Source organism: Dermacentor albipictus, chromosome 1 (assembly GCF_038994185.2).
Source record: "Dermacentor albipictus isolate Rhodes 1998 colony chromosome 1, USDA_Dalb.pri_finalv2, whole genome shotgun sequence".
In the NCBI taxonomy this organism is placed as follows: Eukaryota; Metazoa; Arthropoda; class Arachnida; order Ixodida; family Ixodidae; genus Dermacentor; species Dermacentor albipictus.
In genome coordinates, this window is record NC_091821.1 from 260,684,522 (window position 1) to 260,712,403 (window position 27,882).

The 27,882-nt window shown below is 46.1% G+C and overlaps 1 long non-coding RNA gene across 1 annotated transcript in view; it reads left to right on the forward strand.

Annotated features, from left to right (window-relative positions):
• Positions 1-282: 282 nt before the first annotated feature.
• LOC135902922 (uncharacterized) overlaps positions 283-27,882 on the forward strand; it is a 197,290-nt gene continuing 169,690 nt past the window's right edge. The window contains exons 1-2 of the long non-coding RNA XR_010564646.1: positions 283-733; positions 27,150-27,283. This is a non-coding gene — a long non-coding RNA (uncharacterized lncRNA). The remainder of the gene's footprint in view (positions 734-27,149; positions 27,284-27,882) is intronic.

The following is a 27,882-nucleotide window of genomic DNA, read 5'->3' on the forward strand; positions in this document are numbered from 1 at the left end:
ACCTTTTTACTAAGCATACAGCAATGAGCATGACAGATTTCCGAAACACATAAAAGAAAAGCATGCATGTGCACCTGATCGCTGTGTTTCTCTCGTAAAAAACGCGAATACTAAAGCTGCAGGAATTAGACCATTCGGGAAAAACCCGCAGGATGGCACACGGAGCACCCACGTAACAGAAGCGATAGCTGAGTGCACAATATTTGCCGTCTGGAACGAGCAAAGTACGTAGAAGCACACGACATCTTTCACAACATGGTATCAGACGCCGCGACCATCTTCTTAGGATAGTCGTCGTCTGCCAGCTGCTTGCGCTTGTCCGAGCAAGAATGTGCTGACAGTCCGCTGGCACTCCGCGACTTCCGGTCCATAAAAAAACGAACGCGATTCTGGCAGCTCTCGGACTAGTGGGCGGAGCTTCCGAAGCTGTTCGAGAAAATCGAATGCGGCACAGCAGTTCCAAGCAGTCTCAGACTGTCAGGGACTGATAATCAAAAAGGCTGCAGTGTCCGCTCTTCTTGAATTTTTTTTTCTATGACCCCCTTTTGAGCCTGCTTTAGTGGTTGTATCGGTTGCACGGTTTCATCGAGCACGCAATTTCGTCGGTCCCGCAGCAGACACGATGCCACCCAACAAGCATACCGGCTGCCAGAACAATTCTGTCTGCTCTGTGGTGCAAGAACTGCGGCGGAAACAGTCAAGCATAGTTCGTTCGTTTTCCGGCAGACTGAAGGTGAGATGCTGAGAACCACTTTTTTGCTCAGTAGCATCATGCTATAGTTTACCAAAAACGCGAGCACATGTGCTTAGGAATTAAAGAAACACACTTTGTTCCGGTGTGTTGCTGTAAAAATATTCAGCCTGTATAGTATTAAACTCCTGTGACTTTTGTTGCAGCAACTGGCTTGCATATTGCTGGCGTGGTTTAACAAGAACGTGGCAAATTTATGTGCCCGATATGACGGCTCCATGAAAGCACACAGGACGAGCGCTTGTCCAGTGTGTGTGTGTGTCGCCGTCCCCCCTGAGCTGCCGTCATGTTGACCTTGAACCAATACAACTTTACACCCCATTTCATATTGATGTGCACACCCTCACAACTATTTTATTACCGCACGAGCGTCGACCGCAGGGAGTGTCAGCTGCCTTCCGTAGCGGCGAGAGGCGGCGGGATCGGCGACAGTGTGCACGCAAGCCTATTGCCACTTCTAATGCATTCGGCTGCGCTGTTCGCTTCAGAAGCGCCCCTCGCCATTACACAAGGCCTCTAACACGCCGTGAGGTCGGCGTTCGCATGGTATTGTCAAAAAAACATTGCAAGGTTGTACCTTACATAACGCATCAATATCCGCCATGCAGCCAGTTTTTGTATAGCTCCAATGATCGGGCGCGATAGCCAGCACGAACCTTTATTTCGAACGCGGTTCTGTGCTGCAGCGCATAATATTTACAAGTCTGTGCTTATTTTTACGACGTCGTGCTGGTCCTCCGAAGATGCTGACATTTTACGACGCGACAAGCGACAGCCGCGCCAGTTTTTGGCCCGTGTGCTGTATACCCGCCGCCTTTATCGAGCGTGTCATAGTCTGTCGTTGTCGATAACAGTTACCGACCGCAACTCTTACGAATACTGGGACGTTTCGTAAGCGCACTCGCAGGCCTGCAGAGCTGTTTCTGATGTGGCTATAGGGTGATGCAAGCCCGTGTCAACTGGAGTGCCCTGTGCACGAGTCTATACCTAACCTAAAATTTTGCCGCATCTTTCCCGCGCGCCGCTGATGACGAAGCTTCCGTCACGTCGTGCAGATGTCCATTTACGTTTGACTCGCGCTACGTCTTACAGGCAGTCAATTTAAATCCGAAAACGTCGTCTATCTACTTTGTCAGTCCTATCGTTAGACAATTATTGAGTGTTTGCTGGTTAACGCTTCACTGAGATGATGTCTCGAGAATTTCACACACTTCTTGGCGTCAGGCTTTATTCCGCCGTAGTAATCATACCCTTGTTGACAATTCATAGTGCGGTTGTTTCGCACTAGTTTAAGCAGGCTATTATTGTCGCCGCAACTGCGTCTAGCTTCCCGCAGCGAGATATTTATTTTTTTTAAGTGCCGGTGAAATTTTTCTGGGTGAATTATATGAAACAAATTCGCCCTTAGTGCCTAGAATTCATGCATGCCTGGTAACAAACGACTCTGAGCGCTCTAAAATGTTGAAGCTGAACCCGTCTGCGTGAGTGAACAACACACCGGAGCTACCCTGGAACAACGAAATGTAAGTAAGTATTATTTGCTGCGAAAATAGGAAAGGTTGCAGGAGAAATCTGTGCGCTATAGTGAGTAGAATGTCATGCGTGCCAGCAGACGGTGCCTGGGACACACTTGGTAGTGTGACAAAATTTGAGAAGTCGCATAGCAAAATGGAGTGTTAAGACGCATTATTAACCGCACAGGTGCCGACTGCAATCTACAGTATTAAAAGTAACGTAAACAAAAATAAGAAGTACCGATGTAATAACGCGCAATCGCTATTGCAAGATGCAGCAAAAGTATGCGCTGAATACGATGCCCGGTTCGCACCGCGCACACTTCGCTCACACGAATAGGCTCGCACAGGTCGAGTTCCTTTTTTATTCGCTATTTTTTTAGGTTTCTCGTGACGCTCTTTGCCGCACTGGGCGAAACGACGTGTGGACAGATGCAGATCTTTCGCCACTAAGCTTCGCTTTCAATAGAACGGCTTTGAGAGGATATTAAATCATGCACATTTCCACAATTATGCTACACGGACACCCTCATGCCACTACCTTGGCATGCTGAACGCATTTCGGTAATGTTTACAGGTCGCTGGAAAAGTTACACTCATAGGCGCATGAGCTGAAGGTGGACTGAAGCTTTCTCGGATAACGTTGCTTTATAGCGTTCTTGGACACTCCTCAAAAAGACAACATAAAAGGTTGCGTGATAAAAATTATCAACGGCTGTATTTCCAGAGGCGAAACCTAAGCTGCAGCAAAGATTCTGGGTGCTGCCCTGTAGAGAAAGAAATAACTAGGTAGGCAGCGATGCAGTTAAATAAGATAAGCCACGTCACGATTCTATCGCTCTAACTCGGGCAGTATTGATTTCGCGCGAATGGGCACGAGCGATTAAACCACCCGGCCACGGCGCACATCTATCGTGACGTGAGACGATGGGGATTAGGAAGATACTACGGTCAAAGACGCGACTGAGTTGTAGAAATCATTTTGGAACGGCTTTTTCTTCACGCAAATACATGATAGGCCGAAATGGAAGCTATCTTTCCATACTACATGTACAGTCGACCAAAAAAGTTTACGGACCACGGGATCTAAGAAAATGCAAAATATACGAGCAGCTTTTAAAAGCAGCCAGTAAAATTGTGCATCACAATGTTGTTCGCATATGCCACAAAAGGCTGGAAATGGGAATAACACGCTGTGTTTTGAGACTGAGATGTTCAGCATTTTGTCAGATCTCTTGGTCCGTAAACTTTTTTGGTCGACTGTACCTCCTAGTGATTTCAATGTTTCCGACTAGCCTTTTCGAACGGCTAGTTTTTGTCCCCCAAAACAAGGCGTCATTTCGGTAGCTTCCATAGAGTCAGTCCCATTGCTGAAATTCTAGATGTCGTGGGAAAAGATTGAGAAGGCCCGATGGTGACATTGCTGCATTACCAAGTGTGGTACAGTTCCTAGAACGCACCTTTCTGAGCTTTTATGTAATTACGCCTCTGCGATTTTTTTTTTCTCACCGAAAAATGAGCCCATCCCATAGAAAACGGGGCAGCTTTCAGCAGTGTCCGCTATGAGCGCTAATTATCCAGTGTGGCAGAAAGCTGGATATATAGAACTTTATGAGAAAAAAAGTATAAAGGTAGCATCACTAAGTTTATTTTTCTTCTTCTAGAAAGCAGATTGCTCGTGCGCATCTGCCAGTGTTTACGCCAACCAAGACTCCATCAACTGATAACGCCCGAAACAGTGCTAGACTTATCGTGCATAATATTGCGCCACGTGTCGCGATACTCCTTCGTCATTATGGACTAAATTGCAACATTATTTTAGCTCTCTCCCTTCTCTCCCCCATCTTTTTAAAATGAATATATACCTAGAATATTAGTGTGGAGCTCAATATGAATTGGTCGTTCCAACAAGCCACTGATCCAATAAAAACCTCCATAAAGAACCATAGAAATTAAACAAAAAGCAGATGAGCGAAGGAATTTCAATGCTCCTCATTCTGTGACCCTTTATAGCACAATGAAGTGTCTCCATCCGGCTGTTTCAGCTGCGAAAGAGGCAGTGATCAGCACTGTGAAGAAATGCCACGGCTGAGCACAGGCTCCTTCCTTTCCGAAAATGCAGTGTGGTAGGGACCTCTCTCGGCATGATGCATCGCCAAGACGGTGAATTTTTGCACAAGATGTAACAACTGTAAGCCTGCACAAAGCAACGCGCACGTAAGAACGACTCGTTTCAGGCCAGCGTCCGCGACCTCACCAACTAACCATGATTGTAGGAATACTATATGCCCAAGTAATCGCCCAATCACAAACCATTCTTGCGGTCGGACGACTTCATAATCTTCGCGACTAGATAAATTAGTCTATACAGTTATGGTGTGAGTGATATTGCACTTATTTAGTGAGCCACACTGTCGTGTCTGCCCTCACATGTTACGGAAGTAAACGGCACCCATTGATCGCCCCAGCTGCTACAGCACCGGTGGCTATGGCAACAAGCATGTGCATTTCACGTTCAGTAACGCACCTGGCCATTCCTTTACACGCGCGGCAGTCGTGGCCTGCTACCGTACGTACGCGGAGAACCATACGCGGTTAGTATTCCTTGAGACGCCGGTCCACTTGTTCTTTCCCAAAATCGCCCCGGCGCCACATGCACCCCCGCCGAAGCACGCGCACTGTCTGCGCGAGAGTCCAGGAGCAGCACTGATTTTATTGCCTCTTCGTATGCGTCACTCGGGCGCCCAGCCGAAGCGATTCATCACGAACGCGGTATGCTGACGCCATCGCATAGTCGCGCCTTAAATGCACTCTTGGCGCGGGCTATATTCATGCCGGAGAACGCCTGCATAACTGCAGTCCGGTGATGCAATACCCACGAAAAGAGGACGAATATGACTATATATAGCCTTTGCCTCGCTCCCGCCGTCGCCAATTTGCACGCCATGTCGTTCGTCTCTGTTGCCATGCGATAACTCCTTGCCACTCTCTCTGCAAGGCTCCGCAACCTGCGGATGGTGAATTCAGCGCGTTTTGTGCCCTAACCTCGTAGCGCCATGGAAGATAAAGCATCGAAGACCAGCAAGCGAACAAACGCCGAATCAGTGTGCCGTGCAAGTTATTGACAAAAGAATACCCGAAACCAAGAAGTAGACGGCTCTAATAAATATTGCAAAACAACTAAATCGATTAGAAACACGCTGACTGTGGGAATGAGCAGACAGTTAAGACAGACAATTGAGAGAACGTGGAGCCGAAATGTAAACATAAAGTGTGTACAAGTGCCGAGTTAGACTTTCGGCCGTGCTCCAGTCGAAGGCAGAAAATCACATCGTTCAATTTCAGCAGAATTAAAAATAAGCAGTCACATTTCCCATGCTGCAATTTCCGGCGTCTGCTTTCACTGTTGCCGGCGCGATACGGGACGGCGGATTCGGTAACATAATGTCCTTGCTGTCGAAACGTCGTGCAAGATTAACCTCCCTGGTCCGGAGACCAAGCGACGTCGCTTTCGCTAATGCGATTGAGAGCTAACGTGCCTTTTGGTGATGGGCAGCACATATAATCCGCAAGAACGCGTGAAGGTCATGTCGAGCCACCTCAGATGCTTTTATGAAGCTCATTCTGCGCCTGATTCCACTGCTTTCGTGGCGATCGCTGCTTGCAGTAACTTGGGGAACGCGAACTGGGTTGGCCAGGCTCGGTTTGCCGATAACCGTTCAAACTTTCACCACGCGATCTACACTTCAGTCTGTAGTGCAACTGCGCACAATTAACTTGTAACTATTGTATATAATTTGATTATTGTTATAATGAACGTGCTACAATGAATGACAACAATTAAAATGACTAACTGAAAGCCTCAGCTCCTGCTAAAGTAGCATTTCACTAACCAAATCGATTTGGAAAGTAGAAACGTTTGATTAGGCCGCAACTGCGACTTTTTCAACAATATTTGGTTCACTGAAAGAAAAATAAGTCGAGTCTGAGAGAATAATGGTCACATCGTATTTACTTATAGAATCAGTGTTTTACAAGACTAAGAAAATCACCAGATCTCAATGTTTTGAAAGGGCCAGATGAGAAATATAACTCGGTTAAAAACTTATGTGCCCAAATTCAGTGAAGAGCTCCGTATAGAATTCGTTGATCATCTTTGTTGAGCCCAAAAGGTACCGACCTGGTTCATAACGAAAAAAACTCATACCCCACTTGCTGCTTTAAAAGCTATATCAAGTACTGTTCACATAATGCAGAATGCGGCAGGTATTTGAAAACAAACACCTGAGGGAAGCAAAACGCCACTCTTTTGTTAAAGGTGCAAAAGCGCTCGTCTTCTTAGATTGAGAGGGAGACGCATGTCCGATTTCCTACCCTGCACTGGGGAACAGGGTAAGGTGGCTGAAAAGCGAGCAAGAAGGGAAAAGATACTAGTCACGCGCACATGCCAAGTAGCACTTGAACGTGCACATTCACCAACAAATTTCGGTACACGTTAAAGAACCCCAGGTGGTCAAAATTAAACCATAGTACCTCGCACTACGGCGTGCCCCATAATCAGATTGTGGTTTTTGACACACCGTAAATGCGTAGAACATATATAATTTTTTTTTTAACGACAACGACGCCTCGTCGCCAGGGCCAAGGAGGCAGCGAAGGCCAGAGGGTTCCTGGAATGAGACCTCCCACCGAGAGTAGAACCGGGGCTTACCCCGGGATACTGTTACGAAAATAAAAAAGTTTATTCCTCCTCCTTTGCGGATTCGCTTTAGTGTATCGCGAGCCATATTGCGGCTGATGAAGTAGTGGACCGAATGTACTGAACGACCACAGCGTTTTCTTCATAGGACGCCAAAGAAGCATTTTATTGAGGCTGAAATTATCAACGACCACGAGTTTTGAAGAGCGGGAGAAATGTTTGCTCTTGTACAGCACAGGCCTTTTACGCTTGTTAGCCAAACTTCCAGGTTGAACGGCCTCTAAGCATACGCGTTTACTCGAGACCGCCTTCAATCTCGCCCCGGTTTTTACACCACACGCATAAAAGCTCTCGTCTTCAAAATGCGCTCATTGTGGCACCCGGCGGGACGCTCCTATAAAGCACATCCTCATCAAATGCCCACATTTTGACCCGCATCGACACCCTTCGTTGGCGTCTTCGGCATTCATTATCGACAACGTAAGGGCTTGAACCCTGGTTCAGTCCCTGTAAACAAGTCCCTGTAAACCAAGAAGATGGGACGAACGTCAGTTATAACACAGCAGGAGTGGCACGTTCATCTCGAAGTACACTGCAACCATCGCAAAGACTAAACTCCAAGCCAAAGCAAATATGGCTATAAAAATGAAAAGTAAGCGCTTGTTTCGTAGCGACGCAGTTAAGGTGACTTGAACAGCCGTTGTGCGCGGCGGTGTTCGACGGCGTGGTCGATATCGCAGATAAGTTCAACACAACGTGTCGGAGCCAATAATACGAATTGAAACGTTATTATCAATTATTCTAAAATAAAAGTTACCTCATTCATTCATTCATTCATTCATTCATTCATTCATTCATTCATTCATTCATTCATTCATTCATTCATTATTTACAACTTATTTTACAAAATACAAAAGCATTACTGGCCCCATAGCCATTGTCTAGTCCCCGGTCCATAGTCAATTTAGGGTACAAAAAAACGCAGCACGCGAGGGAACAAAACGACAGATATAATAGATAATAATAAAATTAACAAACATAACTTAGGTATGAAGGGAAGTATAATCTCGGTGTACTTTTATCCTTCACGCACGCGACTAAACAAACCAGACGTAATATATAACAATGAAATTGAGATGCATAACTTAGGCAGGAATGTAAATATAAAGCAAGTGCTCTTTATTTAAACTACTAAAAAAAGTATTTTCTTACAGCAGACCTAAAGTTACGGGTTTCTTTTATATGTATTGGCAGCGAACTTCAAGCAAATTCGCTGTTAAATTCTACGAGCCTTTTCCCGTACAGATTATGTCATGGAGGCGGATTAAAACTCTGGTTAGTTGTAGCTATTTATTTTGTAACGGCATTTTGAACAAAGTAATAGGAAGTGGATCATTGGTTTCAATAATACCATGAATGACCTCAGCAATCTTATGTTCATACAATGCATGCATTGGCAGCACATGCAATGCAGCTGCTATACAAGTACGTACTGGATTGTGTGCTCCCAGAAGAAGTGATAATTCTTAATGCGCTCTTTTGCAGACGGAATACAGGATCCAGGTGAATTATAAAAGTGTTTCCCCATGACTCAGTACAACAAGATATGTGACTTTGAATGAAAGAACAGTACAGTATGCGTAGGACAGCATATTCGAAACATTCACGAGCCTAAGAAGAATATAACATCCGCAAGCGAGCTTGGAACAAACGTTTAACATGAGTTTTCCAGTGCTTGTCTGAATCGGGGAGAATGCCTAAATATTTGTACGTAAAAGCTCGTTAATTCGAACCGCAAGGGGAAGCCGCTTCAGTTCGAATTAACGAAAGTTCGAACTAACGAAAGTGAAGGAGAGCAACAGTACACTGCGATTTGGAAGCAGTAGGGAATGTCAGAAATTTGGCGTGTCAGAAAGTGATGGCGTGTGCCGCGGGCACACGCCATCTTCAAGTCAAAGCTCTGGGTCCGGCTGTGCCACACCACCGATGTCCACCGAAACGAACGTTAGCCAAGGCTTAACACCATCACAATGAATCGCGACGGCCGATACCTCCTAAACTGAAAACAGAGGTATTAACCGATGAAGACTGCCGAGACAAAGACGCCGAACATGTGAAGGTGGCGAAGGCCCTGATTCGTTGGTTCTTGATTGCAAGCGCAGCTGCGACGTACTTGATTCGCTGTGTTTTGGCGCTTGTCGTGCCATCTCCGCACATTAGCAGCTGTACAAGGTTTGCAAAGCCTCCGAGATTCGCAATGGGCAAGAAGTCTCGGAGGTTACGTAGAACGGAGAGGCGGCAGCCGCCGCTGCCTTCTGGCTGACCCCGCGTCGGTTAGATTTTTTTCCTATTTTGCCTTCTCTCGCCGTTCTCTCCGTTTAGGAGGCAATATAGCCTTGTGCGTAGGCAGTAGGCGCGTTTCTCTGGCCGTGTGCCAGGTGAGCGTAGTTCGAATTATCCGTGAGGGAACCTTCTCGCGTTCGAATTAACGGACTTTTTTATACATAGACTTCTGTGGAGCTTGGCCGGACCAAATCGTACAGTTCGAATTATCCATAAATTCGAATTATTGAAGTTCGAATTAACGAGCTTTCACTGTATACCTTGTTCGTATAAAATAAAACTTATCTGCTCAATTTCCTTTAACAGTAGCCAGTAATTTCGGTCTAACGTCGCGTTATGCCGCCTTTACGTTGGAGGCGAGTTAGGTGTTCGTACGACTGCAGGTCGTGAAAGCCGGCGACGTATTTCAGCAGATACTGAGTTGAAAGGTGCCTGTATCTGTGATGTGTGTCGTTGTCTACGGGCCTTTCAACACAGAATACGCTACACACTGACATCCACTAGATGTGCTGCCTCTGGATATCAGTGATGGTAAACCAACACACCCAGCTTTCCATCTTAGTGTAGCAAATCCTTTTCTTCTTTTTTTTTTAGAGCGCAGCACTTAAGACTCCCGTTCCTGCGGCGAACGTCGGTGTCCTCGTTGTAACCGAGCGAATGAGCCCGGCGTAGGATGAAAGAGTGAACGCGGAGCGCAGCGGGCGATGAAAGACGGCGATAGCGAAGAGAGCGCGAGGAGGAAAGCGGAGGAGGAGGGTAATGCGAAAGCGTCAGAAAGGCGTAGTGCTGAGCAAGACGGACTCTGCGGCGACGACAGCTACGAGATGGCGCCAAAGTAGCGCCCCTCGTCTGTTCACCGATGTCGCCACCGATACCATAAATGGAAACAAAGCACTGCATAAGCGGAGGTCTGTCTGCGGCGGCTTCTGTGAATCGCATCCACGCGTCGCCCACACCCTGCTTCTCGCGATATCCCGATTAGCGAGGCAGTAGCGCCACACTTAGCACCGTTTGCAACGCGCCGCGCGAGACAGATTCTCTGCGCCAGCCAATATATCGCTAAATGAAAACACGTATAGAGTTGCGCTCAAATTTTGTATTAGGAAATATCGTAATGGTCGGTGATTTTTTGTGCACATTGTGCGCGAAGCGTTAAATGATAAATTATTCAAATATATAAATACTCGTTGATTAGTACATGTAGATGCCACCTAAGTAGGCATTACCCTAACTATACATAGTAATGACCAAAATGTCAATTGCAGCGAACAGGAAAAGTCTTGTCGCTTTTCCGCGCGTCAGCTTACGCCAAGTTTATTCTATTAACCAATCTATTTATGGGTACCATGCATGCATTCAAAGAAACTTCGGTTACATCAACCTAAAACAAGCGTTATTCAACAAGGCAAAAAACAAGCGACGTATTAAAAGCCCCATTCGCTCAACGCAATAGCACGCAGCATCATTAGCACGCAGCATCATTAGCACGCAGCATCATTAGTAGGCAACATCATTAGTAGGAAACATCAATAGCACGCAACCGTCAATAGCACGCAACCGTCAATACAAAGACAGTACAATTGAAATTAGAACTAAAAATGGAAACAAGTGTACTCGGAAAGATACTAGTAATTAGTACACGAAGCTCTTTGTACTACAGAGTGGGCGTACAGGCATGAACATAACCATATCAATTGGTGATTCACGGCAACGCAAAGAGAAAAAAGAGAAAGAGGCAGGCAGCCTTCCATCTACGATAAGGTACAAGTTTACTGACAACGAAAGGCGTGCGCCCACACATGATTTGTTCAGCAAAATTCTCTACTAGTAGTACAGAATTTAGTAGAATTAGTAGAATTCTCTACTAATGTGAAAGCTTTCTTTGGCTCGGCTTCTAGTTCCCTTTCGCTTACTTATTTAGCTGACTAATGCATGCCTATTTATCGCTACCAATTATTTCCGTTTTCGGGTGACGGGACCTCAAACACTATTTCTTCTATTTCGACATCCTATAGTGGCGTGACCTGCAGGGACCAGCCCTACAGTGTGTGACCTGTGCTGTGTGTCCTGCTTGATTCTTTGAGATTTGTCATCTTGCTCTTTCCGCTTCCCTTCCCTTCTTATCTTTCATTTCTATGTTTGTGTGCCCTCCTTTCTGAAGAGTATAGGCAGGCATCGTGCCCCTTTCGGTGGCAGTTTCCAGCCAGCTCCTCGCTTTCCCTTTCTTGTCTAGTGTATATATGTCTGTAAAACAATTTAATACTACTACTAATAATAATAGGTATCATTATTATTATTTATTAACAAATCATGTAATTACAATTGCTGAAATCAGGCTCGCCTAAGTCATCACAGTGCCTGTCACGCGAAGCCCGACAGTCAGAAGCAAGACACAGCCACAAAAACTGCCAAGTTTATAAAAAAAAGAAAAAGGAGAAAAAGAAAAGTGACAATGAAACATATTTGTGGACGATAAAATACAAGGCACAAGAACAGAAACCGAAGACACGATTTCTGTTGACGCAAATAGGAAACCATGACGCCCATAATCATTCCACGCATGATTCCTTTAAGTTTTTGCGAAAATCGCATATGGATTCACAAGAAGTAGTTTCGTAGGGAAGAGCATTGAATATGTCAGGAACATAATAGGCTCGAGTACATCTACCAAATCTGGTATTAGTGTGAGCAACTCAAAAAACGGGTGTGTGACGTAAAGGACGGCAAGACACAGTGGAGACTTCAAATGTATCGGTCCCGAAATGTTTGAGTAGCACTGTTTGTACAAGAAGGGACCGTAAATTCGGCAATCTTAGCATTTGAAAAGGGTTCCCGTCTTGTGGACTACATACATCATAAGTAACACTTTTTAACATACATTTTAATAACCTATTTACACGTTGATGCCAAATACCAGAGCAATGAGCAAATGTTGTAATTCTATACCTGAGTACACTGTAGGCTAACGAGTGGACCAAAAGTTTTCTGACAGACAAAGGTACGAAAAGTTTGGTGTGATACAATAAACAGACGATTTTACGGAGTTTGGCGCATATGTAAGATAAGTGATTGGAAAAAAAGACCAGAATCAAAACGTATGCCCAAATACTTTACTGATAAAAAAAAATGTATTGGAGGACAAAGACAATTGAGACATCTAGAAGTTTTCAAATAAAGTGAGTAAGAAAGTGAGACAAAGGGCTATGGAAGCAAACCAACCCCTATTTAGAACGATTAATGTCAATCACATTTATATCAAACCAGTCCATTATTTTTCCAACACCATTCTTAAGCATTGAGAACGCATTTGAAAAATTCCCGCCGCAAGTGCAGTATCATCTGCATATGGAAATAGTTTGCAAGTGCACAGCGCATTGCACACGTCTATTATTATTATTATTATTATTATTATTATTATTATTATTATTATTATTATTATTATTATTATTGAATCTACTATTGCACCATTATGACGATTACATCTATTACCTGGGCCAGTTATGCATTTATCTTGCAGATACATCGGATCAACTGAGTCGAAACGGCGTCACAAGCGGCTTTTTTTTTTTTCCACACCACAGCTTTTTTATGTTCGTTTTTTTATTTTCCTTGTTACGACCTTGGCGCGACGACGGTGACGTCACCACTTTCTTTTTCTAATGCTACCAATCATCTACTATTACACTATTATACGGATTACATGTGCGAACTTCTTTATTAAGGCTAAAGCCTTAAGTGGCTTATGGGTCGAAAAATCCTTTGTCCGGTGTTATCGAGAAGAGAGGGAGAGCGATGAAGAAGAAAGGCAGGGAGGCTAACGAGATATTAGTCTCCGGTTTGCTACCCTACGCTGGGGTTGGGAAGTAGGGGTTTCAAAGGGGACAGAACGGTTAAAAAATTTCACACACAGAGACCGTTTCTTCACGTATGATACGTGAGGGCTCCCTGACAAGTCCCTGTCAATTAGGACACCTAGAAACTTCTAAGATCGAACATATGGTATTATTTGGTCATTGCGCTGTAGTTTGTCATAGGTTTGTGCGTAAATGGCCCTAGTGCGCATTTCTCGGAGGAAATTTCCAGGCCTCGATTACGGAGGTAGATAGCAGTTTGGGTGGCGGCTCTCTGAATTCTCGCTCGCAACTGTAGGCGTGTTACTGCAGACGTCCATATGCAGATGTTATCCGCGTACTTTGATAATCTGACTGTGCTTAGCACGTGCTCAAGGAAAGCAATTAGGCTTAAAAGAAATAACACAGGGCTATAGTATATGTACACCGCCCTGGGAGACGCCGCGTTAGCTATGTTGTAGATAAGTATGGCCTTCCTCGGTGCTTACAAAAAAGGACTGCATGGAGAGATAGCTCCGTATCCATTGAAACATCCGACCACCCCCTTACGTTACGATGGCTTCATGTGTAACGTTGTCATACGCCCCTTTGACGTAGAGGAACAAAGAAGCGCAGAGACGCTTACGGCATTTCTCATACTGAATGTAGGTGACCAGGTCGACGACGTTATCGATCGATGATCGACCACGTCGAAAGCCCGTCATGGCATTCGGGTAGGTGTTGTGGTACTCCAAGTACAACTCCAGGCGTCCTAGGACCATCCTCTCCATTACTTCGCCCACACAGCTTGTCCAAGCGATCGGGCGATATGATGACAGTTCCAACGGCGACTTGTCAGGCTTCAGCAGTGAAACAAGGCGACTTGTTTTCCAGGTTGTTGGTAGCGTGCCATCTCTCCATGATTCATTGTACCGTTCAAGGAGAGCACCTCTCGCTCGCTCACCCAGGTGACACAGAGCTCGGTAGGAAATTCCATCAGGTCCTGGCATTGATGTACGGCCACACAAAGCTAATGCTGCCTTAAGTTCGTGGATTGAGAATGGTAGATCCATGCGGTGATCACGTGGTGGCGGACAACTACACGAAGGCGTTGGAATGTTGGGAGCTGTGAGTTGGCTGGATAATTTGGCGCAGAACTCCTCTGCTGCCAGGTCAATCTCCGGTCTCTTTTGACAAAGGGCAAGAGCCTTGAATGGGAACCGCTGTACGGGGAGTGTCCGGAGACCGCGCACCGTTCTCCATAGTTGCAATAAAGGCTTGCGTGGATCTAGCGACTCACAGAAGGCAGTCCAACGTTGCGATTCGAGCTTGTCTAAGCAGCGCTGGATCTTCTTTTGCGTGCGTCTGGCGGTCCGTAAATCGTCCATTAGATTCGTGCGTTGGTACCTCGGTTTAGCACGTCCTCGGATTGCTCGAAGTCGTTCTAGTTCCGCATCAAATTCCGTCAGTTTCGAAGAGGTAGTGAGAGTACGCAAACTGTCTTGTACTGCGCTCTTGATTGCCTCTTCCGAGTCGAAAGATGAATTCGCTTCGCAGTGCTCTTCCATGACAGACTGAAATTTAGTCCAGTCCACTCTTTGGATCGTATCCCGTATTTTGGAAGGAGACAATTCTCTGATCTGGACGTACGTGGGGATATTGTGGCTTGCGTGCGTCTCTATGTCCGCAAATCACCCAGCACGTCTGACAACACTTCGTGAGACAAAAGTGAAGGGAAGACAGCGGCTGTATATGGAGCCACGGAGAAACGTAGGACTTCCATCATTGAGGAGCCAAAGTTCATTAATGGAGGCGAAAGATACCGGAGCTCTGCCTCTCGCGTTGATCTTCGAACTTCCCCAGAGAGTGTCATGCGCGTGTATCCAATTTGAGGACGAGATGTCTCGTAGTCCCTTGTGGCCAAATCGACTTGACGGAAATAGGTAGGCGCCCACAAAAGTAAAGGTAAAATTCTTTTTCCTTACTGTTAGGCATATATATTGATTATCGTCATTAGGTGGCACAGGCTGATGAATGTAAGTGAGGTCACGGCGAATAAACACCAAAATCTTACTGCTTTTATCAACGGTTGACGACATAAGCGATTAATATCCAGAAAGCCTGATCGTGTCCGATTAGTTTGGCTCGCAAATGACGATAATGGGAAACACATTGGCACACACAAAGCGACAGAAATCCGAAAAGCGCGCTCTGAGTCCACAGGAATTTCACTGAAAAATAGCTGCTTTTCGGACCTCATCCCTGAATGACAGTGGCTGGGGAGCCATGAATCGACTCAAGAGTAGCCAGCACCGGACTCAGAGCGTTCAGTACTTGAAGCGTACTTCTGGCAGACGGTGTGTGCATGTTATAGTGTCGTTGAGCGGAAATACGGGCGACAAGAAACGGAGTGGACAGGACAGACGCTCACTTACAAATGAAGTTTAATGAAAGGTTTTCCAGGGAGCGGAGGGCTGCACATGCGCATTCAGAAGGCTGATACAAAGCTCACGCATAATCACACGCAAAAATTGTAAAAAATGCTAACGCCCATGGAGAAACCCAATTTATCCGTCAAGGCAACTGACGGGGCGCTGACACACGGGGCAAATTGTGCGTGTATCTGGCCAGCCTCAATAATTTCTCTCGCCAGTCTGTCATTAGACTTGTTTAAAATAGATGCATCTCTAAGTAGCATCTCTTGGGTGTTAATTAAGACAAAGTTAATTAGGGTACGGTTAATTAAGATAGTTTATCAAGGCACTAGAACCCCCGGCCTTTGGTGGGAGCAAACAAGTAATAGGATGTAACAACGCATTCAAATAAGAATGTCAAGTAATGTAATGAATGTCTCGTGAGCGCGCAGGCTTTTGCTTTCATCCTCTTTGGCGTATGCTAAAGCGGCTGTCAAATATTTCACTTTTTTGTAAGGACTTCGACGTGGCGACGGCGACGTACCCAGATTTTTCTTCACGTTACGAATCGACTATTACGCTATTATAACAACATCTACTTGACCAACTATGCATTCATGGGGCATATATAAGGCCTAATGGGATGGACACATTTTGCTGGCTTACACGCCAAAGAATGCTCAATCATTACTGTAGGATTGTGGGAAACTAAGGAAATGGAGAGAACCCTCTTAATGTCCTTTTGACTGGAACGGGTTGCGATGTAAACTAAGGCCAACGTAACTTTCCCTCCCATGGGTGTAATGGGGCTCACACAGACGTCTTTCGGGGTTTGAATACCTGTCAGAAGTATTTTTTGAAGGCTACCAATCGTCTACTATTACAGTATAAAAACGATTACATGTGTTAACTTTGCCAATTATGCATTTAATTTGCAGATATACGGTGTCATGGGACGTACAGATTTCGCTGCGGTACTCGCCAGACAATGCTTACGCACTGAAATTCAATACTAAACTTTCCATAAGTATAAAGTATAGATATTACAAAATCAATAGATAAGGATACAGAATGGTACAGGATAAAATAATGGCACAAATGGACTACACAGTTAAGATAGCGAAATGTTCGAGGCAGAGCACGAGCAGAGCGGGAAAATTGCCGTTGACATATATAGTGAAACTCTTCCCCAAACGTTCAAAAGGAGTTCATATCTCGCGTTCATATCTCGCGTTCATATCTCGCGCTGTCTACTTTCTACGACCGCCTCCTCCTCCGCCGCCAGAGCCATCGCCTAACAGCGCCATCTCGGAGCAGCCGGGTGACCACACCGCATTTCATTTTTTTGAATGTTTGTGAATTTGTGAATGTTTTAAAAGTCGCGTATACAATTTCCCTGATGCATCAGTTGCTCACATTGGCGTGTAGGCTTAGGATTTTAAGGCAAAAACCTTAAGTGGCTCGTTGCAATTGCCCATACCTGAAAATGATCGGCCATTGGACCAGTGATACAAAAATATAGACAAGTGGTAAAAAAAATGGAGGACGCTTAAGCTTCGCGAATAAGAGTGGAACGCGATAGCATTCAAAGATCCCTGACTGCTTTTCGCGCTTCCCGGTAGCTGGAGCGTCTGTAACCGTAATGTTTACCGGGGAACGCTGGCCGCGAATGCTGTGCACGAAGGCAGGCTATGTGGTAGAAACGCGGCCTCTTGCGTGGGCCGCGATGCGACGGAGGCGAGCGCCAGCTGGAGCTAATGCAAGGAACCGGACGCGTCGCTCCGTAGCCCCGGAGACACCCACGCGCCGGCGCGCGCAAATGGCGCACACTGCGGCTGGTGTGTGAATGGTAGAAACGCTGGAAAAGGGGTTTCTTTAAGTTTTCGCGTAACAGAATTATGTTTTCTCGTACAGTCAAATTACAATATGAGAGCTATCATGTCTGTAGGTTGTGCGTAAGTCATAGTTTACGATGTTCCCACGTATTTTAGCTTTAGAAGTTCAATTAGTTCAGTAAATTTTTTTGTGTCATGTGGAGGAGCTGAGTATGGGTGGTTCTAAAATTTTTTCGCCAAGGCGGCGTCCGACGTCGACACCGGATCTTCTGCGCCACGGGCTCCTTAACGCTGTCGCGGTAATATCATCACCAGCAATGGCTCATATACCAGAAACAAACAGAATCTGGAAGGGCTCAAACCCCTGTAAGCAAGGAAAGATGCAATGGCTGAATGTGAAAGAAGAATGAACGAAAGAATGAACGAAAGAATGAAAGAAAGAACGAAATAATCTTTATATAGTGCATTGGGTGCTTGCATGTGTCGTTGAGGAGATCGACCTACTGCGCAATACCTTTACTCCACACTGCAGCTCGTTATGTTTTGCAAGACATCTGACCACTCGGATGGGATAACTTAATGCCTTACCACTTGTGCAGCAGGCTTTCACTTTCAGGTGTTACGGGAGTGTAACATGCTGCCGATTTTTTAATAGTTCAAGTGTTTCTTTTAGTCAAAAGCACATCTAGTTCGAAATGCAGTGACGGTCCCGGTTACCACGACAAAGCGCGCGCTCACTTATTCATCGAAGCGCCTTCTCAGAGTCAGTCGCCGTCTCTCAGAATTGATTCCATGTGAAAGTCAGTATTTCACCCCAACGCACAACAAATTCCAACGGCGTTTCGTGACAACCCTTCTACCTACGTCTTTACCGCGTGTGTCACTATAGTTACGCTATGAATTATGCGCGCTCAAATGTTTCTGAAGTGCCAGCACATCAGTGGTGCAACACTTCTGCGTCACCTGTGATATAGCCTATGAGAACACGGGTTGCCCATGACTACAGGCCACGTGCAGAACCAATATCTGCACAATAACGGTGTTCCATCTTCGTGAGCCTTACCAGCGTTGCTAGTGCACAAGAGCAGAGGTGGACGCGCAGGTCGCTGTATATATATGAATGGGCCGCTGTGTCCCGCGCGCTTCCTTGAGCTGGAAATTAATTAAATGTAGAGCTGCCGGCCACGGCGTCTGCGCTGTGGCCTGAATGCGAGGGGCAGCAATTAACGTCTTTTGGGCACGATCATACTCACAGGGGCTGGGACTATGCTGCTTTACGCTTTGACAAGAGCGATCACTTTCGCTGAATGAAGCAAGAGGCACCGCAATCAAAGGCAAAAGGAAGACAGAAAGCATTCAATCAAAATGCGAACTCTAAACCCGCAAGTCATGAGAAAGAAACAAAAAAAAATTCAGTGCACTCACTCTTCTCTCTTTTGTCTGACGCTATTATTCGTGTACAGCCAGATATTTTGCTTCGGACCTCGCACGGCGCCACGGCGCTGTTTTTGTGCTCTCGAAGCGATGGGTCTTGTCACTTTCGGTCATGTTGGGACGCCTTCTTTTCTTCGCCGCCACTAAGTACGTGCTTTTCAGCGAAGCAATGTCATTAAAGTGCCTCGTTGTCGTTCTTTTTTTTTCTGTCCACGTAAATCCAACGTTGCATGCGTATTCGTTCCGAGGAAAACGAAACCTGATGGTGCCACAAGCGAGCAGTCAGGTGGCACTTTTTCCTGCTTTGCAGGCTTTTTTTCTGGCTTGGGAAAAATACTTTTAGGTAGCGCGCATTTAGCAACAAAATGCTCCATAAGGTAGCTTTCAGGATGGTCCACAATTTTCTTATGGACACTTTTGCTCTGAATTAAATTTTTTGAGAAGCTGATTAACAAGTAATATTTAATTATACGAAATACAAAAAATGTGACTTGCTCCATGCTACGGTAAACGTTACCTTGGTTCTGTCCAGCTACGTGATACTTGCATATTTTAAAATTTTGGCACAATGCACCTGGGACACATGGTATAGGTAAGTTAACAATGAGTGATTCCGGTAGGGACAGATCTTACGTGCATCCTGGAAACCCCCGAACGATGGTCACATGTGCGATGACGCAGGCTGCAGTGGAGGCATTCGGTGTGACAGATCCATCGGTACACACCGATGTGTCTCTCTCTACATCGACGTTCTTTATACCAGCATGTCTACAGCAAAGAACACTTAGGCTGCTGTCAATATACGCCTACAATGGCCGAGTTATATATTTTCTGGCTTTCACTTCATACGTTTCCAGTCGGGAACCCTTCGATTGGCATTTCTGAGCGATTCGCAATGCCCATACTGCTGTGTATAAAAGGAGCTGTGAAGTACAGAAGGCTTGCGCTATAGCAAGACGTCTTGGAGACATCATACTCCTGTAGATCCGATTCATTGCAACATTACAGGGAACGACACTTCTGATGTCATAACGCGTGCAGCTCGCCGAAATGTACTGTTGCTGTTACCCCTATAGGTGCGAGTAATGTGAATTGTTTCCTACACAATATATGGTCGAATTTCCAGGAAATTAAAAGGTTCGGAAACCTCCGGATTGTATGAGGCAAACACCGGCATGCAATTCACTATGCCGGTGAAAACCAGCCGCTCAAATGAAACAATTCATAGACTTCGGATTGACACAGCCTGCAGCTACCGTCTTCGTCGATTGTGAGGCAAAGGCAGCGTCTCTCAAGAGCAGAACACGCTACCGGTATACAACAGAAGAATGACGCGCGGGCACTTCTTTCTTTCTTTTCTTTGCGAAGCCTCGCGAGCCGGCGGAAGACATAACGCACTGATGCGCCTCGGTCACCGCTTGCCGATCGTGGAGACTTTAGTAGACCGTATTACATTTCGTCCATTCAACTGTCTACGTACCTTCTATTTCAAAGTTCCGCTGCTGGAAATGCGTGTGCCTCCATTGAGAGCTATCACTCACTGGAAGAGAATGATTCACTTTCGAGGCGAGGCGTAGTCATGCGTTCCCGTTTCCCAAGGAGGCATAGAAGCACTCCGACTATTTCCCTCGGCTGATATATATAAGTTCGCGCGTGCCACCAAGAGAAAGCGCGATGCATCGTGCAACGAGTGAATACTCAGCGGGCATTTCTCCATTCAGCAACGGGCTCGAAAAGCAAGCCGTGCTCATAAAAGGCTCGATAGTGCTGCGGATCGTTCGTAGACTTGGCGGTGTCAGAAACGATCGTCCCCGAGGACGATTGGTAAAGGCAGCGCGCGCTTTTGCTACCGATCTGGTGGGAGCAGCGAAAATTCCGGAAACGCGAACTGCCGCCTACTACGGCTTGCCCGTGCCGCGTATTTTTGTGCAGCAAAATGGAAGCACTTTCGGTGAAAAAAAAAATTATCGCGCTCCCGTATACGACAGTTGATGTAAGCGTGAAATGGCAATCGGCAAAGCAGACTGGTTAGAGATGATACTAGCCACAGCCTTAAAATGGGTGTAGCGCATGTTCGCAACGGCACGCCCCACCACAACGCCGCACCACGCTATACTGTGCACTGGTTCTTATGGACGCTGACCAGCTAAAAGGAAAAAAAAACGGTTCAAGGCAGCATGACAGGCAGCGAAAGACGCCAGGAGGACAGAGCGCGCTGCCCAGCTAGAAGAAAAGCGTCTGACAGAGGCGCCATGCAGCGTGACGCCATTTCTCGAAGCGACGCGAGAACCACGCCGTGGAACTCACGGACCGCTGCCGTTCAAAAGAGCACAGGTAGCCCTGTCTCAGCACCAAAAGATTATAATGAAGTGTATGGCGCCCTGTGTCTGCCTTTTGAACGTCGCTATGGGAAATGACAAATAAAACTTCAGCGTACTAATAAATTACAGCTTGAGTGATAGTGTGAACAAACATTTGGAGGAACTCGGAAGCAATATTTTTGTAACTTATTTGGGCAGTAACTAGAGTAAATAATGCTGTTCTATCGAAAGGGTTGGGGGCCAGAGACCGCATTTTCTTAAGTTTTGACTGGTTGCACATGATGATCTCGTTTTGTTCGCGCAACTTACCCGAGTGACGGCTCCGGTTTTTGGCTCAAGGTCACTTGAAGGTCGCCGACAACGGGAGCTAAACATTTCATGTTTAAAAACGATATCGCGAAGACACTGTAACACCACAAGCTTAGCAAGACGGAGTCCGTCTCGTGTTTCGGCCCTAACCTTCCAATGCCTGTAATTGAAGTTGAAGTTTCACTTTTCTAGAAAGCTATACATTTTAAAGCGACAAGCTGGCATTTGCAGAAGCAGCCAGGGTAGGCGAGCTCGACGTAAATGGCCATGGCTGATTTAGTTGGTGCGATTTGTAAATGGAGCAAACCGCACCGTCAAGCCACACAATAGCGCTTGTGTAGAACAATGTAGAACAATATGCGAAAAAAAATATACGTCCCACTAAAAAGCTCCAGTCAAAGTAATAATATTAATAAGAATATTAATCGTAAAAAGCTCGCAACTACACAAGAAGCTCCAGTCAAAGTAATAATAAATATAGTACTAATCGTAAAAAGTTCGCAACATACACGAACGCAACGTACGACATGTTTTGCTGTCACGTTTGAATGTGACATACCCTACTTCGCGGTACGATATGACGAACCGTTTAGTGATGTGGAGATCCAAGCTAGGCTATCCATAAAAGCCCTAAAGCTTTCGAAATACCTACTTATGGGCCAATAAATGGAAAGTTCTCGAACAGCCCAATTAGCACGCTCTCAGTAAATATTAGAGTACGGAAAGACAGGACTCCCGCATCGCAAGGACTGACTGCGTACTTTTCTAAAATACTACCTAGAAATTTGGCACACTTCGGTCAAACGTATTACGCATTTGTGTATAAGCGTGTAAAGCCGTTAGATGTTGATTATACGCTCTGTCGTCGCAGTCTTATATGTATTATCACTTTTCTTGTTTTATAAAGTTGACTTTCTCCGCTCCACGGTACTTTATTTAAGAGAAAAGAGAACGAGTACTTAAGCTAAGAAATCGAGTTTTGCTGAAAGTGGTGACCATCCATCGAAAACGTGAACTTGGACAGTTTCTTCTTTTGAGGGCAGCGTATTCATAGTTAACGGTGGTTCGAGTCGTGCCTAGGCGCAATGTGTTGTAGCAGAAACCAGGCGCGGGAGTTTGATACGCTATACTATACCTTTAGATCGGCTTGAAATAAAATAAAGTTCGTAGCCCATTTCTTAACACAATGACTGCCAGTGAAACACAGTAGGCACATCTTGGGCAACAATAAGAGATATCACTGCAAGAAAGAGGGAGAGAAGAGGGGAAGGGAAGGAAGGTTAACCAAACGCGCGACCGGGTTACTACCCTGCGAGAGGGGTAGAAGAAAAAAAGTAGAAGAAAAAATTAAGAGAACGAAACAAAATCAAGTTGGTGCGTGCTTGAGTCATCGACGTTATGGAAGCGCTGTGTCACAGACGTTCGCTCAGACCGATTGCCTTCGGGAATCGCAGCAGCCGTAGTCCATATATGCTGTGTAAGCTTTCGCTTTCATCCTTGCGGATGAAGTCCGAGAAGGCTAGACACTACAGCGCTGTGGGCTACGGTGTTGCGCGAAGCAAGCGAGGTCGACGCCGGCCGAGTTTCTTGAGTTTAGTATGGTTGGTCGGCTCAATTACCGTACCCGCTCAGCTCAGCGCTCGCTCAACCCCTCCCTTGTTTTGTCTACATTAGGCGTCGGCACTGTTGCTTTCGTGCGGAAGTTGTGCTGGCTATTAAGTTCAGCGCGACTGACGGCTGACATCATGGACCTTGTTGTTTGCTGGTCGTGCTGCGCATCTTCGCTTGGGGCAGTTTCTATAATGAGTAGTACTCCTGTTGCTTCTGCGGAGCGACCTCACCTCCATATGCTCAATGTCCAGCGCAACCTTCTGGAACGATGAGGTGCGCCGGACTTTCAGTAGTGTTCTCTTGAATCGCAGTTCGATTGAACGTCAGCGATGTAGCTTTGGCGCAGACACTCTGGTGCCGCGGAGGGAAAAAAACGAAGAGAACATGACAGCAGGCAGCTAGCCTCAGCCAGCCGGCCCCCTCTGATGCTGCGCCACCACTATCTCTCCGGGGCATTTTAGCGCGAGAACTTTTGGGGAGCAGGCGTTTCATGGTTGCCGGACCTTTTCAAGACACTGTTTGGTATGCGTTAGCCGAGGACTCTTGATGAGTAGACGCTCCATGGTTGCCGGACCTTTTCAAGACCCTGTTTGGTACGCGCTAGCACTTCCTCGCCACACTCGATTCACGCCCCGCGCTCTGCGGTCAACTCTTTCCCGTGCATTCCGCGTGCTCAACGGCTGGAAACTGCCGCTTGCGCTTCACGTGTGAGGGCCTATTTTCCATGAGCCTGTCGTTTATATTTTTATGAATAGGCTTCAAGATGGTCACGGGACGCTCCATTCTAGTTTTTGTTTATTTCTGCGTATTTGGTGCACTTGCTGTAAGAGCGGTTGTCAGCAAATATGGATGTCAGCGTGTCACTGCTGGAACTGCGCAGCTGCACCCTTGGCATGTAGTGTTATAGACGTAACAGCCTTTGATTATTTGACCGACCAGGACTTGCGAGTTTCTCAGTGCCTAGCGCGATGTCCGACAACCCGAAAAGCAAAACAGCTAGCCGGACCTTCTGCGGTGCTATCGTGAATCGCAATTAAAATAACGACATTACGTAAAAGGACGTTTGCTCTGCGCACAACTTTTGCAGCGCCCACTTTTGCTGGCGAGGAAGGCCTTCATAGCACACAGTGCCAGAACGAAAGGGCCAAATTCTACCCTGAGTTGCCAATAACCCACGCGCGGGCTACTCAAACGAAAGCGCGGATGCGCGGCACGCCTACACAAACAAGAACTCCCATAATCTTTAAATATTTCTTCAGCGCATTTATCCTTAATTGAAATACTTCCAGCACTGTCAAGATGGCGCGTCATACTTATTTGTTCCTTATACAAGCTGCTGTGATACACAGGAAATAAGGAACTTTCTTGTGTATTTAAGACTCTTGCGCATAATTTTGCTTAAACGTTTCGCGTTTGTAATGCCTCTGCATGCGTTATATATTAATCTCGTAAGAATTTCAATTCATGAGAAAGCCTGAGTGAGTGAGTCCGTACGCAAATTGGACCTGCCTGTGTGTGATTCTGGTGAATGAGTCGGAGTGATGCCCAACTGAGCAGAATTTTGGTGAATCTGAGTTGAGCCCAACTGGGTAGAATTTTGGTTAGTTTGTGTCCGAGTGAGGCCCGATTGAGCAGAATTTTGGTGAGCCTGAGTCCGAGTGAGTCCTAAGCAAAAAACATGTTTTGTGAGTGAGCCTGAGTCCCGTTTATTCTGCCGACCAATGGTGGTAACTGCAGTTGTAATGACGAATCGATGCTGTATAAGCGATGACTGAAGTTCTGTACTTGCACGGTGATTTTTTTTATATACGTTTTAGAGCGGCAAGCTCGGGACCCGTAGATGGCGTGACGTGTGATGTCTCGAACTTGATGACCGATTGAAATGGGATTACAAAGACGCCCATTTTAACTTACCGAGACCAAACTACCCGTGTAAGCATGGCTTAGGCAAATGTATGACGTTGGTGCATTTTCGGACGAGATTTACCTGATAGCCGCTAGCTTTCTTCCGCATTCTTGCAACTACAATGTAAACAGAAGGCTTTTCGATCTAGGCACCACAAAGGAGATCGTGTTCATGTTGCAGGCAACCTCAGTGACATGTAGTCCTAATTAGCCGCAACTGCTCTAGAGAACGCTTCCTTCAGTCTCTCCTCTGGCAGGCGTGCGAGATGATGGGCAGAGCCCTTGGATGTACGGTGAATATGTGCTCGGAGTACGTTAACACCTATGAGCGATGGGTGGCGAGGGCAGTCATTGCTGCAGCTGAACACCGAGATAGCCCCAGGCATGTCCGAAGGGCCTCGTCTTGAATGGTCTGTAGGACACGAGTGTTAGTATTGTTAGCATTGGATGGTAGTGGTGTGTTATATCGCAAATATTCTAGGAAGAGCATCCTGTATAGTTGAAGCATAGATGCCACGGATGTGTCCCGTGTGTTACCGGCGAGAAACTTTGGCACCTGGGCGATAGAGGTAAGCCTCTTCTCCAGTGTATATGGGGGGTTTCCACAAAACGCCTGTCCATAATAACGGCTAGGAAATGGTGAGGTTTTTTACATGAAGTTGTTTTTCGGTAAATTGAAGGGAGTTACCAGGTCATGGGCTTGCCGGTAAACGCCACCAATATGCACTTCTCGATCGAAATGCTGAAGCATTGAACATACTGATCTCTCAATAAAATAGAGCATGTATTTCAGTGGCTTGTTTGATTTTCTTAAATTTCTTATATTTGGCCTTCCCTATTCTTGGGTAGCGAGCTGGATATGTGACACCGGATACTCTGGCTTACTTAGTCCGGAATTCTGACCAGCAATGTAGAGCCAGTGGGCGCAGCCTTTGTTCGGCGTAATAAAACAACATGTCATGACATAACACTTGTACATATGCTGTAATGTCGGCTCATGGGTATCTCTAAGGCACACAGACTTGTTCATGAAATAGCGCACGATTTTCAGCGGCTTCTATGATTTTATTAAAGTTAAGTTGGGCTACCCATTCTTGGCCTACGGGGTATGCACCAATTGGTATGTTCCCATGCATGGCCAATCCTCTAAATCATCACCATACTTCCTCGATCTTACTCTTATGGCTCCTTCCCGTTTCCCCACTCGTGAGTGAGCTGGACGAGTCAACCATAACACCTCTGTTCCATCCCCTGGCGATTGCTGGTCAGGCACATCCAGCAGATTCGGGGATATGTTCCCTGCCTCAATGCGACACCTGAAGTATTACAAGCACGACCGGATCGGACAATGAGCTCTTTGGACACTAAAGTTGATCTCTCTTTCTCTCTCTCTCTCTCTCTATGGCTGGTATGTGTCACTGTGATACAAAGGGTGTCGAATTCTTAAATGTATTTACATATTGTCACGTGTACTTCTCTGTGCATTCACCTCTCATCACCATTATTCCCTCGACAACCACCGCATGTCGCCTTAGTCCTCATGATGTCGCTGCGCCGACGTCACAACGTGTACATCCGCCAAATTTAGTGTTTGCGATTCCGTATAGTGCGAGCGATGTAATGCATATACATAAACATTGCACGAGGTTGTGCGTAGCCTAAAATGAAAATACAGTTGTATGTATCCCGTTTTGTTTTACTGTATTTATTTGCCCCCTTCACTAAAGCATACCTTCGCATAATTTGGAACACGTGCGCTGAATAATTTCTTTTTCTTTCTCCCTGTTTCACTCTTTGGCTACTATTGAAAATATATTGCCACCCTCCATCAAAGCCCTACAGAAGTATCTGGGCAACCAAAATGCCGCGGAAGACGAGCAAGGCAACTGTCCGCCTTGGAAACCGGAACGGCCTGACTTGTTTAACTCGTCCTTGCCATGCTTTCCATCAAGAAATGCTGGCTGTTACTTATTGAGTTATTTAGAGGAGTTCCATCAACCGTGCCTCTGATGAAACTTCCACTAGTCTTAAACGCACCATGGTTCGTAATTTGTAAGGTAGCCATTTTTGGCTAGGCTTCAGATACGTCAGCCAAGTCGCGTAATAACAACCGCTGGAATGACCACAGGTCTACTTATAACAAGCCACATGTATGATCTCGCTTTGCCTTTTCTTTTTTCTAGTGCTTACCTAGACAAGCACAGTCGACCTGACATAGTGAACAGACGGCTGGTGTACCTTGCACTCGTTCACCTATCAAAAGCCAAACTGATGCTGCGAAGTGGTATCAACTCATTGAGCACCGAAGGGAATGTGGGTGAGTTGTTCATGTTTATCAGCGTAAAAAACAGAGCAATAAAGAAGGGTTAGTACCGTTTGTCAATAGAGACTTATAACTACGATCGAAACTCAATTTTGTTAGGTCGGAGACCGCTGAAATCGGTCTACATTCGTTGTTTTGCCAAACTGGCAAGAAAGAAAAAACGATTGGCTGTCTGTCAAAAAATATTCGTTGAATCATGAAAACGGCTTGAATAAACTTGCAGCAAGTAAATCATTTGTACTACGCCAAATACTAGTGCCTCAGGAGAGTACGCCCTGAGGGACAATGTCCAGCCATTCCAGAGCCAGTTTGGGCGCAGTTGCGGCAGAACGAGTACCAGACACGAGACGCACCCGGGACGGACATTCCCGCTTTTGTTACACACGGCGGTCGTCCATTCTTTGTCCCTAAACGTATTTGGCGCTTACGCCGCGTCACCACAGAAACACGCCGCCCGCAAGACGATCGTGAGCTGCGTAACAAAACGAAAATCGTTCGGAAACTTCCTGCATGGCGCACCGAGGCTGGCGACTATTGGATGCCGTCGCGTCGCGTATTCTTCTCCGGCAAGTTTGTTTGCTGCGGGAGACTAT